Below are 11,528 nucleotides of genomic sequence, written 5' to 3' on the forward strand. Positions count from 1 at the left end.
TATTAATTTGTTGCAATTAATAAAGTTCAAAATTTGAAATCAAATCTACTGGTGCTTTTTTTTTTCTTTCGTGAGTCGATCACAAATGAATTGAACTTGAAATACAGAAAAATGATACATAAATTAGCATTTCTAAAAAAACAGAACGCAGTCACCCAGTCATCAAATGCTGAATGGGTATAATACAGTAGTTATTTCAACGGCTGTTTTTATCGTATACCGTACAATTATAAAACTCTTCTAAAAATAAATAACAGGGTAGTTTCGTAGAAAATTTAATATAGCATATGAATCGCGGTATGTGCATTCAAGGTTATTTTTGTTTAATGAACAATTGGCGCACGTCTATAATCCTGTTTAAAGAAATCGAATTATATAGTTAAGCCTACAAGGCTACCTTCCATGAAAATTACTCAAAAGGTTGTGTTTGAACATAATTTAAAGAATAATAATAAATCAAGACAAATGCAACCGAAAACCATAATCTACAAGGGTTCAATGTTTCAAGGTTTCAAGATTATCCTCCTCGACCATGGTTCTTGTATAAGGTCTTTCCGAAGAGTAGCCACTTATGGCAGAAGAAAATTGTTGAACGTGTCGTACACACTTCAGTCCCAACCGTGGTGGGACTGAGCCAGTGCATATTTCAGATTCAAATATCTATTTAATGTTTCATTTCATTTATTTCTAAAAGAAAGCAAAGCTTGTGGTGAATAGGCTCCTCAAAACAAAAAAAATAAAATATAAATAATATAACAATATTAATTAATTAATATAATAATTAGAAACTCAAAAAAAAAACAATTTAACTAATATCTTTTCACTAACACATAAGTTTAACATGTTTAAAACTAAAAAACTACAAATTTACATTACTGCAATACTTAATTAATACCATTGAAGAATTATGCAGTTCCCCAGATTAACTCATTGGGCTTAATTAATAATTTACGGTAATTAAATACATAAAACAAATAATGGAAGAAATTACAGAATGTATTACTACTAAACATTAATTTACAGCCATGTCCGTTACTAGCGTTTATATCTCCACCGTTGTGACGACAAATGTGTGATATTGTATAGGAATACTGTATGGTCTTTTTATTATTATTATTGAAAATATTATATTAAATATGTTTTATTTACTTTCAGATTTAGAGATGGACTAAAGAATCATGGGAAAACTATCAATGAACGAAACAATGACAGATATGAGAAATACACATATCTGCACCCAACAGAGATACCAAATGCCATCAGCATATAATGCATTTATTATGTCTCAACAATCACGAGCCGATTCAAATAACAATCGTTATATAAAATGTATTCCTAGCTTATAGTTATTAGCATTTTTGTCTGGCTGTTTAATAATAATATAAAATAACATTTTCCATAGTTTGTCGAAGTTGGATTTATATAAGTCTAACACAATATTATTCATTCATGTTATAGTTTATAAATGTTAGGCATAATAATAATTTTTATAATTATTATGTTAGATTGTACAATAATTCAGTTTAAAAAATTGTATACCATAATACTAAACAAAATGTATATTGTTTTTTTAAAAAACTGATTATACTAAAATAATTGAATAGAAGTGTGGGATGTTTGGTTATTTAATTTTAAATCCGAACTAACCGTAAATTTATTTTTAAACAATAACTTTCTTTTTTAAAGAAGGTAGTTGAGTTACATAATTATGATCATTATTAATAGGCCTATCTATTGTAGAAATTAGGACTACTTTATGAATTCAATTAACATTTATTTCCTTCATCTCTTTTGAGCGAACGATAACATGTACAATATATTGAAAATAAATGAAGAGAAAAAACCATACAAATTAAAAGCGGTTTGAAATATCAACCGAAAAAATGATACAATAATATTAATAAGGCAGAATAATAATACGTTTTGAATAACAATTGAATAAACACATGACAGAACCCATATTGATAGGATCTGCTTGATGTTCTATGCGCTTCTTTAAAGTGTAGGCTAACATATCATTGTACACGTCCTGATAAGTAGTAACAGTAACCATGCACATAACGTACAGTATTGAATTGTTGCTCGATTCAGTTTAAAGGAATAGTATTTTACAGATATACAAATTTATTGCATTTAGTGAATGTAGTGTAAGTTATACAGGACCGTTCCATTAGGCCTACCCATGTAAGAATGAGCTTATTCGTTAGTGAATGGTGACCTACAGAAATATTATGGTCATTTTCGTATGTTTAAATAACTATAATATTTAATATATTATTAGATGTTACTGCTTCAATCAATGTGAATGAAATGTAGACCTACTAGGCCTAGGCCTACCATTTATTCAATCTGATTCAAATGACAGGAATCTATTTAGATGTTATATAAAACAAATAATGAATGTTTTATATTCGTGTAGGCCCTAATGGTACAAATAATAGCATTTGGTGAATGTTGATATATAACCTTTCATCATTCACCTCATGCCATTATTTGTACCATTGCACGAGTAAACATTCAATATTTGTATAATATAAAGTGGATAAAATCTACATGTAGTCCATTTAGTGATTGTTCGATTTGCGATTATTTGTTCATAAATCTAAAAAAAACAGGCTCAGTTTTAAAATGAACTTTTCATTCGATTATGTTTTCACTTGAATAAAAGTCTGTCTACACTATCAAACTTTATGTGATGTACCCATATATGGACACGATGACATCACATCACTACCATATTTAGGCACATCAAACTGTTTTTGTCAAACTAGTTTAATAGTGGAGACAGAGCTTTAAAGTAGTATGCATACTATTTTTGTGATGTGGGTAGAAAATACATTTTCTCCAATATTTTCTTAAAGATGAGTTTGTTATCTTCTTTGTTTACTGAAGTGAAAAAATAAAAAAAAGGAAAAACGTACCAAAAACACAATGTATAAATAATAATAATAATATTAATTTGTTGCAATTTTTAAAGTTCAAATTCGAAATCAATCTTCTGTCATAAGTGCGCGCCTACTCTTCCCGAAGACCTTATACAAGAAGACTTGTTCTACCACAAGAACCATGGTCGATGAAGAGAACATTGAACCCTTGAAACATTGAACCCGTGCAGATTATGGTTTTCGGTTGCCTTTGCCTTTATCGTTCTGCCACTCGACAAATAAATATGTGTTTATTTATACTGTTGTAGTATCAAACAAGGACTGAAGAATTAAGACCCAAGCGTCAAGTATTTCTCGTAAACGCAGATTTTCTTCTCATTTATACATTATGTTCAAACACAACCTTTTGACATTTTGAGTAATTTTCATGGAAGGTAGCCTTGTAGGCCTAACTACATAATTCGATTTCTTTAAACAGATTATAGACGTGCGCCAATTGTTAATTGAACACAATAACCTTGAATGCACATACCGCGATTTATAGGCTATAGTTTTATAATAGTACGGTATGCGATAAAAACAGTCATTGAAATAAACTATTATACCAATTCAGCATTTTAAGCCTGGAATGTAATATTTGGTATTTGTATTTTGGACAAAAATATATTATGTTATTAACTAGTGATTCGCACGTTTCACTAAAACTTTTAAACAGAACACTGTAACTTGACTTGAGTTATTAGCAATGAATACAAATTTCAAATGCACCATATTTCATACAATACACTAGTTCTTGCAATATTGATGCTTTAGGGACGTTAAAAAGATATTTTAATCTGAAATATGCACTCAAGCCAAATTCAATGGTAAGGGCGGTTTAATGATGGGTCTTCTGCACCACCTCAGTCCCACCATGGTTGGGGCTGAGGTGTGGACGACACCTACAGCAATTTTTTTTTGACACCGCCGGAGTAATCCCTTACTCTTCCGGAAGACCTTATCCGAGAAGATTTTTCTACCACAAAACCATGATCGAGAGAGAGTCTTGAACCCTTGTAGATTGTATGCTTATGGTTTCCGGTGCCCCTGCCCTAACCGCTCTGTCATTCGACATTATTTTCAGTTCTAAATAATTATGTGGTTATTTAAACTGCTGTAGAAGAATTAAGGTTTCCACGTAAAAGCGGATTTTCTGATAATTAATTTATATTTATTTTCGAACACAAACGCCTTTTGTAGTAATTTTAATGGAAGGTAGGCTAGGCCTAAACATAATTCGATTTCTTTAAACAGATTATAGAGGTACGCCAATTATTCATTAAACAATAGCAACTTTGTTGAATTCACATACCGGGAATCTTTAATTTTTTACGAAAATAACATGTTATTATAGGATTTCGAGCAGAGAATAGTACGGTATGCTATATAAACAGCCGTTGAAATAAACTATTATACCCATTCAGCATTTGATGACTGGGTGACTGCGTTCTGTTTTTTAGAAATTGCTAATTTAAGATTTGATTTCGAATTTGAACTTTAAAAATTGCAACAAATTAATATTATTATTATTATTTATACATTGTGTTTTTGGTACGTTTTTCCTTTTTTTTATTGTTTCACTTCAGTAAACAAAACAAACTCATCTTTAAGAAAATATTGGAGAAAATGTATTTTCTACCCACATCACAAAAATAGTATGCATACTACTTTAAAGCTCTGTCTCCACTATTAAACTAGTTTGACAAAAACAGTTTGATGTGCCTAAATATGGTAGTGATGTGATGTCATCGTGTCCATATATGGGTACATCACATAAAGTTTGATAGTGTAGACAGACTTTTATTCAAGTGAAAACATAATCGAATGAAAAGTTCATTTTAAAACTGAGCCTGTTTTTTTTAGATTTATGAACAAATAATCGCAAATCGAACAATCACTAAATGGACTACATGTAGATTTTATCCACTTTATATTATACAAATATTGAATGTTTACTCGTGCAATGGTACAAATAATGGCATGAGGTGAATGATGAAAGGTTATATATCAACATTCACCAAATGCTATTATTTGTACCATTAGGGCCTACACGAATATAAAACATTCATTATTTGTTTTATATAACATCTAAATAGATTCCTGTCATTTGAATCAGATTGAATAAATGGTAGGCCTAGGCCTAGTAGGTCTACATTTCATTCACATTGATTGAAGCAGTAACATCTAATAATATATTAAATATTATAGTTATTTAAACATACGAAAATGACCATAATATTTCGGTAGGTCACCATTCACTAACGAATAAGCTCATTCTTACATGGGTAGGCCTAATGGAACGGTCCTGTATAACTTACACTACATTCACTAAATGCAATAAATTTGTATATCTGTAAAATACTATTCCTTTAAACTGAATCGAGCAACAATTCAATACTGTCCCAGCTAGCAATTTGACGTTGGCTCGACGTCGGCAAGCGTTGGCAAACGTCGACAAAGTCGCGGGCAAATGACCGACGTTGTTACAACGTTATGACAACGTTTACTATAAGTCGTGAATTTAATAGTTGTTAGTCTAACGTCTTGCCGACGTCGTATTTCCGTTGAAAAATGTGCCGACAAATGTGCCTTGGGATAACATAAATCCAACGTCTGTTTGACGTCGTTATCATTGGTTGGCACAACGTCTACAAACGTCAACATATTAGAGTTGTTTTTGACATGTCGTACCAACGTTGGTTAAAAGTTGTAAAAAGTTGTCAAAATTCTAACGTTGTCGCAACGTTGGCAATTTGACATTGTATTACAACTTTTTAAGTCGGCAAATTTCCGTTGATTTAACGTCGCTATTAGTTGTTGGCTCAACGTTATCAAATTTGGACGCTGCCTAGTCATTTTCTTACGTTGTGCCGACATCGACTAATAGTTGTAACAATTGTGTAGGAATTCTAACGTTGACCCGACGTTGGAATTTTAACACAAAATAGGTGCATGTCTAACGTCATACAAGTTGTTGATCCAACGTCAGTCCAACGTCGACAATATTGTGGGCACGTTGCACCAATGTTGGCTAAAAGTTGTCAAATTTAAAACGTCGTCGCAACGTTGGCCAATTGACAATATATTACAACTTGTCAAGTCGGAAAATTTCCGTTGGTTCAACGTCGCCATTAGTCGTTGATTTAACGTTAGAACATGTCGACAATATGTCATTTGTCTTACGTTGCACCGACATCGACTAATAGTTGTAAAAATTGAGTAGGAATTCTAACGTCGACCCGACGTTAGAATTTTAACAGAAAATAGGTGCATGTCTTCTAACGTCATACAAGTTGTTGATCCAACGTCATTTAAACGTCGAAATATCGTGGGCACGTTGCGCCAACGTTGGCTAAAAGTTGTCAAAATTAACGTCGTCGAAACGTTGGAAATACATACTATTTTCTAAGTCAGCAAATTTCTGTTGATTTAACGTCGCTGTAGTCGTTGTTTCGACGTTAGCAAATGTCGACGCAATAATAGTCATATTTTCACGTTGCGCCGACGTCGGCTAATAGTTTTAACAATTGCGTAGAAAATCTAAAGTCAGCCCACCGTTTGGATTTTTACAATTTTACAAAAAACAAGTGCTGTCTAATGTCATCTACTTGACATGTAGTTCAAACGTCGTCGCAACGTTGGCAATTTGACAAATTTCCATTGATTTAACGTCTCCATAGTCGTTGGATCAACGTTAGCAAATCGACCGTACGCACTATAGTCATTTTTTCACGTTGCGCCGACATCGGCTAACAATGTGTATAATTCTAACGTCGACCCAACGTTTGAAGTTTGAAAAAAAAATAGGTGCATGTCTACATCATAATCAAGTTGTTGATCCAACGTCAGCCGAACGTCAAACATATCATAATTGGCTGATAGTTACACATTCGGTTGGATTCCATACGTCATCCCAACTCTTGGACATCGACTCAAATAGAAGCATCGTGTAGTTGGAGTTAAAATTTGTAATTAAGGCATCTTCAGTGAGATGTACTCAGGTATACCATATAACTAAAACCAGGGAACCAGAATACAGAGAGCCCTCCTCTGATAAAAACTATTAATTATATTGTTTTAGCCACTACGAGTGACATTAATTACTCTAATGGGAGAACCTAGGTCACATTCCATTCACTTAACTGTACTTTGCCTAACGACGGAAGTCTCCATTTGAATTTTGAATTGGTAACTGCTATCATCTTGCTCTTCAGTTAATGTTGCTTGTTATTATTTTACTGGTAAGATTTTGTATTTTTAAACTTTAGGTTAGTTTAAAATGTTTTCGTTGATTACAAATCGTACAATTGATATATATCCAAGTTTTTACATCACCGTTTTGCCATTGAGTGAACCGGTGTAACAGTACTGTAGGCCTATATATTCATATTCTTGTAATACCTCTGAGTGATCGTTCAAATCGCGCATAACACTACCACTTCTTTATAGTTTTGATGTTTAAATACGTTACTTAAAATATAGCTATTACCTTGAATATCAAAATATTCGTAAAATAAAATAAATACGTATTGATTAATTTATACCTCTTGTCATTATTAGAGTATTGTAATATGTATTCATTTCTAAGTTATAGTTATAGGATAGGACCTTAATACTGCTAAATATAATCCCATATTTTATTAATCGCCATTTGATATTGCATGCCTGTCTGTAGTTTTATGAAGCTAATATGTAGTCTACTACACTGACAATTTAAGCAAAATATAATTTATCCCTCTTTTAATTGGAACACAGCATTTTTAGCATCATCATATCATAAACACATTTGTATCATATCGTTAATAATTTTTTTACAGAAATATACCAGTATAAGACCGGATGACGTGGCAACAATTTATACCTCAAATGGTCCAATCGTCACTCTGCTTTACAGTCGTAGAACAATGTATCTTATGTGCGATGTGATATGTACTTTTTAAATTTGATAAGGACACTAATGTTGAATTAGAATGAGAAACACAACTAGAACTATTTGAAGTTCGAATTATGTACAGTGTTGCAAATTGTAATTGTAACATAAAAAGAAGATCTTAATAAGAAACAAACATTTGTGTTTATATAGGTATATACAGTACATTAATAACCTTAGAATTCTTTATTACATTTTCAATCTAGAACTGTAGGATAACCATTTAGGTTGTCTATGCTGTCTATGAAAATAATATTTTCACAATGAATCAGATGACGTCAGTTTTAGTAAGAGCAATAATATCGTGATAATAATGTTATTGTTCTTATTGACTACAATACAAAGACATAAATGGCATAAATAGTTATCCCATAGTTCTAGGTTGAAACCTTGTCGATTTCTTTTGTTTTCCGTAAGAAAAATGTACAGTATGTTTATCTTCTTATCGTAGTACTGTACAGTATAAACGTGTCTTAAGCCAAAGAAAAATACACTGGTCTTTACTGACTGGTATGACTGAAATTAAGTAAAAAATATTGTTGTTTTAATATGTATTTATTGTATTTTGTATAGAATAGTAAAGTTATACAGTAATATAAAATGTAGACCTACAGTACTTTATGTCTTTAAAATTAAACCGTATTTTTTCTATTAGGAAACAGATGTTGTATAATTTTAGTTAAATTGTTTTGTCTCTACGGTATCCGTTAATAATAGGATATATTTATTAAAAACATTATTTAACATATATCTGCGTCTTGCGTATTATCAACTGTTTTTAAATAGTTTTAGTTACAACTGTAACTGAAAATATCCAAAGCTAAAACGTTGTTTTAACATAATACTTTTGTTAATATTGGTATTGTCTGTTTTTATCGGGTTTTAGTTGCAAAACTCTACAAACCCATTAGTTTAAATCACCCAGTGCTAAAATATTGTTTTATCATCATATCTGTGTTTTTACAACAGGGTTAATGCCATATTTGTTACTTTGCGCCAAGTTGTCATTGAACCGACGATGTTCCAACGTACATATTGGGCTGCAAAATGTATCTAATGTACTGATTCTACTACACCAACGTCATCAGAAGCTGGGATACCGTATTCTATGACGTTCAGCCGACGTTAAACCAAGAGGTTGGGTCAACGTTTGTCCAACGCATTAGGCCAAAGATGGCAACAATGACGTTGCACCAACGTTTGTCTAACGCGTTGGGTTCACTAAAGACCGATGTAAAAAATTACGTCGGGCCTACGTCGCAGAACGTTGATAAGCCAACGTAAACAAAGACGTTATACCAACGTTGGCACAACGTGTTAGGACAACGTCTACCCAACGCGTTGGGCCCACTAAGGGCCGATGGAAAAAAATACGTCGGGACTACGTCGCAGAAAGTTGATAAGCCAACGTAAACATTGACGTTATACCGACGTTCGCCCAACGCGTTGGGACAACGTCTACCCAACGCGTTGGGCCCACCAAGGGCCGATGGAAAAATCTACGTCGGGCCTACGTCGCAGAAAGTTCATAAGCCAACGTAAACAAAGACGTTATACCAACGTTGGCACAACGTGTTAGGACAACGTCTACCCAACGCGTTGGGCCCACTAAGGGCCGATGGAAAAAATTACGTCGGGCCTACGTCGCATAAAGCTGTTGGGCCAACGTAACTGTTGACCTTAAACCAACGTCGGCCCAACGTGTCATTACGTTATGTGCATGGTTACTGTTACTACTTATCAGGACGTGTACAATGATATGTTAGCCTACACTTTAAAGAAGCGAATAGAACATCAAGCAGATCCTATCAATATGGGTTCTGTCATGTCTTTATTCAAATGTTATTCAAAACGTATTATTATTCTGCCTTATTAATATTATTGTATCCTTTTTTCGGTTGATATTTCAAACCGCTTTTAATTTGTAGGGTTTTTTCTCTTCATTTATTTTCAATATATTGTACATGTTATCGTTCGCTCAAAAGAAATGAAGGAAATAAATGTTAATTGAATTCATAAAGTAGTCCTAATTTCTACAATAGATAGGCCTATTAATAATGATCATAATTATGTAACTCAACTACCTTCTTTAAAAAAAAAAGTTATTGATTAAAAATAAATTTACGGTTAGTTCGGATTTAAAATTAAACAACCAAACATCCCACACTGTATTCAATTAATTTACTACAATCAGTTAATAAAAAAACAATATACATTTTGTTTAGTATTATGGTATACAATTTTTTAAACTGAATTATTGTACAATCTAACATAATAATTATAAACATTATTATTATGCCTAACATTTATAAACTATAACATGAATGAATAATATTGTGTTAGACTTATATAAATCCAACTTCGACAAACTATGGAAAATGTTATTTTATATTATTATTAAACAGCCAGACAAAAATGCTAATAACTATAAGCTAGGAATACATTTTATATAACGATTGTTATTTGAATCGGCTCGTGATTGTTGAGACATAATAAATGCATTATATGCTGATGGCATTTGGTATCTCTGTTGGGTGCAGATATGTGTATTTCTCATATCTTGAATTGTTTCGTTCATTGATAGTTTTCCCATGATTCTTTAGTCCATCTCTAAATCTGAAAGTAAATAAAACATATTTAATATAATATTTTCAATAATAATACTAATAAAAAGACCATACAGTATTCCTATACAATATCACACATTTGTCGTCACAACGGTGGAGATATAAACGCTAGTAACGGACATGGCTGTAAATTAATGTTTAGTAGTAATACATTCTGTAATTTCTTCCATTATTTGTTTTATGTATTTAATTACCGTAAATTATTAATTAAGCCCAATGAGTTAATCTGGGGAACTGCATAATTCTTCAATGGTATTAATTAAGTATTGCAGTAATGTAAATGTGTCTACACTATCAAACTAGTTTTTTAGTTTTAAACATGTTAAACTTATGTGTTAGAGAAAAGATATTAGTTAAATTGGTTTTTTTTTGGAGTTTCTAATTATTATATTAATTAATTAATATTGTTATATTATTTATATTTTATTTTTTTTGTTTGAGGAGCCTATTCACCACAAGCTTTGCTTTCTTTTAGAAATAAATGAAATGAAACATTAAATAGATATTTGAATCTGAAATATGCACTGGCTCAGTCCCACCATGGTTGGGACTGAAGTGTGTACGACACGTTCAACAATTTTCTTCTGCCATAAGTGGCTACTCTTCGGAAAGACCTTATACAAGAACCATGGTCGAGGAGGATAATCTTGAAACCTTGAAACATTGAACCCTTGTAGATTATGGTTTCCGGTTGCATTTGTCTTAATTTATTATTATTCTTTAAATTATGTTCAAACACAACCTTTTGAGTAATTTTCATGGAAGGTAGCCTTGTAGGCTTAACTATGTAATTCGATTTCTTTAAACAGGATTATAGACGTGCGCCAATTGTTCATTAAACAAAAATAACTTTGAATGCACATACCGCGATTCATATGCTATATTTAATTTTCTACGAAACTACCCTGTTATTTATTTTTAGAAGAGTTTTATAATTGTACGGTATGCGATAAAAACAGTCATTGAAATAAACTATTATACCAATTCAGCATTTTAAGCCTGGAATGTAATATTTGGTATTTGTATTTTGGACAAAAATATATTATG

Source organism: Antedon bifida, chromosome 4, assembly GCF_963402885.1.
Source record: "Antedon bifida chromosome 4, ecAntBifi1.1, whole genome shotgun sequence".
Taxonomy (NCBI): domain Eukaryota; kingdom Metazoa; phylum Echinodermata; class Crinoidea; order Comatulida; family Antedonidae; genus Antedon; species Antedon bifida.